Raw genomic sequence first — 8,147 nt, 5'->3', positions numbered from 1 at the left:
CAGGAAGGGAGGAAAGGGATGAGGGGGGCGGGGGTGAGATAAGGGAAGGGCTCTTCTGGCTGCTGGACACACACACACACACACACACACACACACACACACACACACACACACACACACACACACACACACGCCCCACCCAATGAGTGGCCGTGGATGGCAGGTCGTGCAACCCCCTCCTCCGCCTTCTATTAGTGCATGGTGCAGAGGCTACAGCGTCGCCACCACCGCGCCCCTAGCTAGGTCTCCGCCCTGCGCCGCCTGCTGGAGTGGAGGGAGGGAGGGAGCAAGGGGTGGGGACCTGGGCGCGCGGGGAGGAGTGGAGGAGGCAAAGCCGCGCAGCTGCCCTAGGGGAGGCGGGGCTGCTACCTCCCCGGGCGCGCCCTGGCAGGAGGGGCGCAGTCTGCGTGCAGGCAGGCGGTCGCCAGCGCTCCAGCTGCGGCTGTGGGCTTTCCAATTCTGCCGGCTCGGCTGGGGCTGGGCTAGCTTGGGTGCCAGTGGCTGCTAGCGGCAGGCGTCCCCTGAGCAACAGGAGCCCAAAGAAAAAGAAGCAGCCCTGAGAGAGCGCCGGGGAAAGAGAGGCCCGCGCCCTCCCCTGGGGCCAGATTCTGCGGGTGCACTGGGTGGGGATGGTCAGCCGGCTAGGTCGCAAGTAAGTGCCTTTTCTTTTGCTGCTTCGGTGGGGAGGGGAGGAGAAGCCCCCGGTCTTTCGCCCGTGCTCGCCTCAACTGCCACACCCACCTGTGTCTGTTTTCACATCTCGGTTCTGGCACTCTGTATACGCCACCTGGAAGGAAGAGAGGGGAGAAGCTTGACCGGGTGGTTTCAGCAATGGGAGGAAGAAGAGCTGTGGGTTTGCTGCCAGGTTCTGAAACTGTGGAAAGGAAGGATAGCAATGCCGGGTGGTTTACTGTCTTTTATTTATGTTTACGCTAGCAGAGTTGTGAGATGGGCTTCAGTTCAAGGGGCAGCTCATATTTTTTACGAGCAAAAAAGCATGTGCTGTATTTTCCATCTGCAAAGCTGAGCGTGCAGAACCAGCGTAGCAGTTACTACCTGTGGGGACAGAAAAGAACCCCCGCACCCCTTAAGAGCACACAAACACAAATAATTGACAGGACAGCTCTGCCCCTATTTCTCAGCGCAGTTTATTTATTTACTTATTTTTTCGAATAAGCATTTTACAGTGAAATTCAGAAAAGATGCAGAATCCTTTTAACTTTTTATCGAATTCAACTTCGGAAACTCATTTACTTTTGGGGAAAAAAAAATGGATATTTTCGTCCCTTATATTCAAGACAAAAATCAGAACAAGAAACTGGAAACATTAATGCCAGTTTTTGTGATTATAGTAAACATTTCACGCATTATTTTAGGGTTTTTTTTTTTTTTAACTTGGAGCGTTCGTAGATTATATCTACTCTGATGTTAAGAGCAATTTACATGAGAAACTTAGGGGAGTTTTTAAGAAGCTAGTGTCAGTAAGATAAAAGCCAAATGAAAGTAAGCTTTTAAGGAAGTGATAGCTTATCAGTACTGACAAGTTAGTGTTGGAAGGTTTAGTTCTTTTCAGAAACATATTTGTTATTCTTTTCTATTTCTTCTTCCCTGTAGACAAGATAAATATTTTCTTTTTCTTTCCTTGTAATTTAAATATATTTTTATGATTTTTGCTTTAACATCAATATAAACCTATTTTATATAAACTGCAAACCAAATCCAATTACTCAACTGTTCATTTTATTGAAAATTATTCAGATTTTTTCCACTATTTAAAAAAGTTTGAACTAGAATTTTTTTCTTGTAATTTATGGTGAGATTTAAAAAAAATTATTGATTATTTGAAAGCTAGCTGATCCCTATGTAACAAATTTTCATGATTGTTAGACTAGCTTATCAACAACCAGATTTTAGACAGAATATGGTATCTGATGTAAAGAAGGATGTGCCCTCTATTTAGGCAACTGATAGTTTGGCTTAAGACAATTTTTAAAAAATTTTGTAGATGTTTAAAAGGAGGTTTCCTTAAGTAAACCCCTGTGCAGTTGTGGGACACAGTGATGTATTTTTACAGTGACTGGATATATGATATGCCTTGATTCCTATGGTGCAGGGCTGGGCTCACAGAGTACCTGATGCTTCTACAGAAAAAAGATGAGTCAAGTCTGGCTCTCTGCCAAAAGCATCTTGGGCCTCCTGTCCCCTAGGGCCTGCACATAATAATGGGAGCCCTTCTGTGGTAATGCTTCTATGTTTTTGCTACCTGTTGCTGTGCTGAGTTTCAGCAGCAAAATAGATAAATAAACAAATAAATAGATAAATAAATTCAGAAGAGCAATCAGTAGGGTTCTATTTACTTTATTTATATAATCAACCCACTTTCTCTGTGGCAAGGAAAAAAATAGAATTTTTCATTTTACATGAATAATAATTATTTTTTATATAATTTCTATTCCTATTAGTTATGCAAAAGAGTGTGAAGTGCTAGAAGAATTTATATGGTACTTTTCTAAGACAAGTCATGATCTTGTAAAACAGCTTGAAGTTTATTAATGTAAATGGAACATTCTAGATGTCATAATGATAATAATTTATGACTTTCCCTAAAACTCTGTCTCAGATTCTTTCCTCCCATCTTCATTATCTGAATAAATGGCTTCACCATCCAAGTATTGAAATCACCTTTGATTGCTCTCTTCCTCATTACTCCATTTCAGCCCTTTCCAGCCTATAAGTAGATCTATTAATCTTATCTCCCAAACTTATTTCTATTTCATCATACGTCTCAGATGCATCTCGTTCACTCTCTTTTCTGTATCTACGCTGCCATCAAATTAGTTCAGGTCATCATCATAATTTACTTGGAACCCTGCCACAGCCTCCACATCAATCTCTCTACTTCTGTAATTTTCTTCCCTGCAATTCATTCTCCATACAAAACAATACCATCCTGTCTCCCCTAACAAACATTGGCTCACAACTGCATTTTTAAAAAGAAGAAGAAGAAGAGGAGGAGAAGAAGAAATAAACACGACAACACAGAGACCAGTTAGCAACAACAATAAATGCCTTTCCTCAGCATCTGGTTTACTGTCTGTTCTGACCCTTCTCTCCAACCTCACCAGAACCTATTCTCTTCTCATTAAGGTGCACCTGCCCAGGTGGTGGCTAAAACACGTGAAACAATAGCACTCTTTAAGGCCTTTTCAAATGCTGTTCCCAATGCCTGGACTCTCCGCATGCTTACTCCTTCTTAAACTTTAAATCTCAACTCGTGATTTTTTTGTTTTGGAAAGATCATTTTTGATCATCTTGTCAAAAGTAGGTTGTCGCCTGTTGGTCTTGATGTTGGTACCTTATTTGTTTCTTTCATAATGCTTGTTACGGCATGCAGGTATTTTGTGAATTTGCATGCTGAATACTCCAAGGCAACCCAGACTATGTCTTCATTGTTGACTTAGCTTCCAGAATAGTGCCTGGCATCAAGGAGTAGGGGGTTCGTAGATATTTATATAAATAATAAAGTACGAAAATATGGATTCTTCCAGAATAAAGCTTATTAACCCTGGAAACATGAATTTTGTGATTCTATTTATTTTTTATTTGTCGAGCATTTAGTATGTTTACAGTATCGTGGTATGATTTTGAGGAGGTAAAATATCCTGAGATGTATTCTCTCTTTTAGCAGTATAGGTGATAATGTACGCAAAGATAAGTAATTTGTAATTAATTCGTAGAAAGGCAGTGACCACAAATGTATTAAAATATATTTTAAGAAAAAATTGGATTGCAGAAACTAATATGATTTTAGTATGAGTGACTCCAAATCTAAAACGATAACCTTGTTAGGTTTAAATCTGTATCATCTAACAGAAATTTGAGGGCCAGTCAATAGTCACTGACTATGAATTTAAAATATTCTTTTAAAATAAATATAGATGCTTATGTGAGCTCAGGTGATAGAAATATAGTCAGATGAGGCTGAGGTCATAGGTTAGGTTTCCATATGGTCTAAATTGATGTTTGCCCCAGGTACAAAGGGCACATTTTCCAAAAATTTGAAACATTTTCTAAGGAAGGTTCAGAGAGGCAATGTGGGCTTATCCATGAAGACCCATCACTATTATTAGAGTGGGAGTAAGGACTGCAAACTTGATGCTCATAAATGATTGTGTCATATTTATACTAGAATTTTACCACACACATACACACACACACACACACACACACACACACACAGACTTTGTATGGTGATTTGCCTCACCCCTTTATTTTTCAAGACTATACCTAAAGATATTAAACAAACAGCGAGTTTTGCTACTAACATTTGGTTGAAAATTTAGCTTTCAGTTAGGTGACAGACTCTGATTAATGATTTTTTAATGTAACAAATGGCCAGTCACAGATTTTTGGGAAATAATTTGGTTATCACATTACATCTTGAAGGACTAAATTATTTCACTAACTGCTAGCAGGGATTTTTAAAAATTTGCTCTGAAGAGGACATATTGTGGATGTTGTATTGGAGGGCATCTGTGTGCTAATTGAAGACGGTCCTTCATATTACACATCACAAATTACCTAATTTATTCTTTGCAGAAGTATTATGACATCTTCCTTTACAACTATGTAGAGTTAGATTACCACTTGACAGGCAAGTTCATATTAAAATAGATATTATAAAATTGTATAAAAATATTTTATATGAGGATTTATGAGACCATCCAGAGAATGTGGGTAGAATACTTTTGTGGAATATGAGATAACAATTTTGGTGTCCTGCCATTCTAAAAAATGAAATTTCTTCATTGAAGGTTTCACTTACTCTTTCCTCTCTGCATTGCTGGAAGGAAATGACTTTAGGCAAAAGAGAAAGCCATCAGCTCTTGGCAGCTAAAGGTGGAATGAAGTTTGGAGGAATGAAACCCTTCTGAGTGGTGAGGAAAAATGCCAGACCATGATAAAGTGGGGAAGGAAGAGGGGAATGCCTTGAACAGTGCCAGTATGCATAATCTGCCACAGACAAATTTGAATTGACATATGTAGAATTGAATTATTCTATATCTTTTTAGTCCTATAGAGAAAACCATTCTTTCCACATCTCTTTTTAAAATAACAACTTACTGTAAGCAAAAAATACGTTGTTATTGTTTCTTTAATACAGGAGATGAAATATCTTTAGATTTTTTAAAGTGATAGACCATGGAGCCAAAAATGCCATATGTTGTTGTCAAAACCTACCATTACTTTAATTGTAATTTCCTTGCTATTCATTTTATGATTTCCTTTTCTTGTGTCAAGTGTTGGAGAGACTGCTATTACTGATCATAAATTTCTTTAAAATGTCTCCTTGGATTTTTTACAAAGCTTTCTGAATCATTTATCAAAATACAATAAAACTCTAATTGCACCTAGGATTGTCACTTGGAAATTTAGAGTGAGTACATTCACAATGTCATTAAGTTAGCATCCTGCCCTGCAATGAATGCCCTTTTTCTTCTTTTTGTCCTTCTCTCTTACATCTCATCTTCCATATGTTTGATATGTATGCCAGTAACGCAAATGTTACTCCACTTTTAGGTCAAACTATCAGTACAAATAATGGGAAAATTAGGCTTCTAAAGAAAGATAAATAAGATTAGATACATGCATTAAAATATAAGTATTAAAAACATTCCCATTAGATTTTTAATAAAAATGTTATGTGCTATGTGCACACCTAGACTCCCTGTATTATCTGATTTTAAATTTTTTTATTTTTATTTTTTATTTCTTTGAGACAGACTCTCACTCTGTCGCCCAGGCTGGAGTGCAGTGGCGCTATCTTGGCTCACTGCAAGCTCTGCCTCCCAGGTTCATGCCATTCTTCTGCATCAGCCTCCCAAGTAGCTGAGACTACAGGCACCCGCCACCATGCCCAACTAACGCTTCTGTATTTTTAATAGAGATGGGGTTTCATCGTGTTAGACAGGATGGTCTCAATCTCCTGACCTTGTGATCCACCCATCTCAGCCTCCCAAAGTGCTGGGATTACAGGCGTGAGTGAGCCACCGTGCTCAGCCCATTATCTGCTTTTTTTTTTTTTTTTTTTTTTAAATGGGGTAATTTCACTGGATGTAGTATCTGTCAACTTTTACTAGTTGCTCCTACACTATATGTTTTTAAATCCAATGTAATTATTTTAAAAATATGTCATCTTCTTGAGAGTCTATACTTTAGAATTTGAAAAAAGTGAATGTAGATATTCAAATACATGCAGATGAGTAAAACAGGGAAAAATGAGAAAAATGTTACATGATAATAAAATATCATGCCAGGCGCAGCTGGTCACCCCTGCAATCCCATCACTTTGGAAGGCCAAGGCTGGAGGATTGCTTGAGCCAGGAGTTCTAGATCAGCCTGGGCAATAAAAGGAAACCCTGTTTCTACAAAAACATTTAAAATTTTATTTCATATATTGATTTAAACTCTACTAAATGACTATTCTTTCAAGTCAATAGACAGTGTATCTTTTAGGGCTCAGAGTAAAGACAATTTATTAAATAAATTTTGAATAGGATGAATTGAATGCTTTATTGGTAAGTGATGCCTTTATCTGAGTGATTCCTTCTAGGTAAATATTATGGGACCAACCTTTATAAATGATCTTTTGATGGAACAAAATATTATAAAGTTGAAGTGATGAAATTATTTCCCTCTTAACAAAATTTCATTCTTGTTACCCCATGCACAAACTTGGCTCATGGTAATTCAGGTAGGAAAAAGGGAAGTGGCCTACTCATGGATCAATTGGGAATAAGTTTCTTAAAATCCCGTGAGATCAGCTGACAGACTTTTAGGAATGAACACTTGTAGAACAGCTAGGCAGAGATGTGCCTTTCAAAATTTATATTACATCTCTACTATATTTCAGACTGTAAAATATTTTTATAAAGTGTTAAAAGCACAGAGAAATAAATTTGAGTTCAAATTAGTATAGTGAAAGTTAGTTTTTTTTCTCCCAAATATTTCCTTTACTCAATATGTGGTCTTAGTCAAATATTAATTTCTTAAATATTGCTTTCCTGTAACTTAGTAGTATTTACTTCTAAGGGCTATTGTATATATTATACATATAGTATATTATATATTAGGAGATATATATGTTTATATATCCTAATTTCTTTTTTCCAAAACAATCACTTTAGTGTCTTACACATGATAAGTAGATATGAGTAGATGTCCAATAATGTTATCTAGACATTTAATAACTTAGAATATTATAATCAAAATGCATTTTTTTTTTTTTGAGACTAAGTTTCGCTCTTGTTGCCCAGGCTGGAGTGCAATGGTATGATCTTGGCTCACTGCAACCTCCTCCTCCCAGGTTCTAGCAATTCTCCTGCCTCAGCCTCCCAAGTAGCTGGGATTACAGGCATGCGCCACCACGCCCAGCTAATTTTGTATTTTTAGTAGAGATAGGATTTCACCATGTTGGCCAGGCTGGTCTTGAACTCCTGACCTCAGGTGATCTGCCCACCTAGGCCTCCCAAAGTGCTGAGAGATTACAGGTGTGAGCCACCATGCCCAGACTCTTTTTTTTTTTTAAATTAAATTTCAAAGTACATGTACAGGATGTGCAGGTTTTTTTACATAGGTAAAGGTGTGCCGGTTTCACTCTGTTGCCCAGGCTGCAGTGCAGTGGTGCAATCTTGGCTCACTGCAACCTCTGCCTCCCAGATTCAAGTGATTCTCCTGCCTTAGCCTCCCGAGTAGCTGGGATTACAGGCATGCACCACCATGCCCGGCTAATTTTGTAGTTTTAGTGGAAATGGGGTTTTACCATGTTGGCCAGGCTAGTCTCGAATTCTTGACTTCAGGTGATCCGCCCACCTCGGCCTCCCAAAGTGTTGGGATTACAGGTGTGAGCCACTGTGCAAGGCCAGCAATTATGCTGTTATAAGGAAAAATACATATGGAAAAGTTTACATCTGGCTAATATTACTGATAACATTAATGTAACAGTCTTATGTATGGACATCTCCTTGATGCTAAACTGAGTAGTTTGTTAAGGGATTTTCATATGCTCCATTTAAATCCTCATGACCACCATTTGAGGTGAGAACACTAAGGCTCAGAAATTACCTACCCTTTCCAAAGATTCACGG

The 8,147-nt window shown here is 38.5% G+C and overlaps 1 protein-coding gene across 1 annotated transcript in view; it reads left to right on the top strand.

Annotated features, from left to right (window-relative positions):
* The first annotated feature begins 392 nt into the window (after window positions 1-392).
* The window catches only part of LOC105483303 (sodium voltage-gated channel alpha subunit 9), a 180,808-nt gene continuing 173,053 nt past the window's right edge, over window positions 393-8,147 (top strand). Inside the window, exon 1 of the mRNA XM_011744101.2 lies at window positions 393-652. The gene's annotated coding sequence lies outside the window, so the exon portion shown is untranslated. The remainder of the gene's footprint in view (window positions 653-8,147) is intronic.

Source organism: Macaca nemestrina, chromosome 11 (genome assembly GCF_043159975.1).
Source record: "Macaca nemestrina isolate mMacNem1 chromosome 11, mMacNem.hap1, whole genome shotgun sequence".
Taxonomy (NCBI): Eukaryota; Metazoa; Chordata; class Mammalia; order Primates; family Cercopithecidae; genus Macaca; species Macaca nemestrina.
Note: the sequence above shows the minus strand (reverse complement) of the source record. Positions and strands in the feature narration are given on the sequence as shown.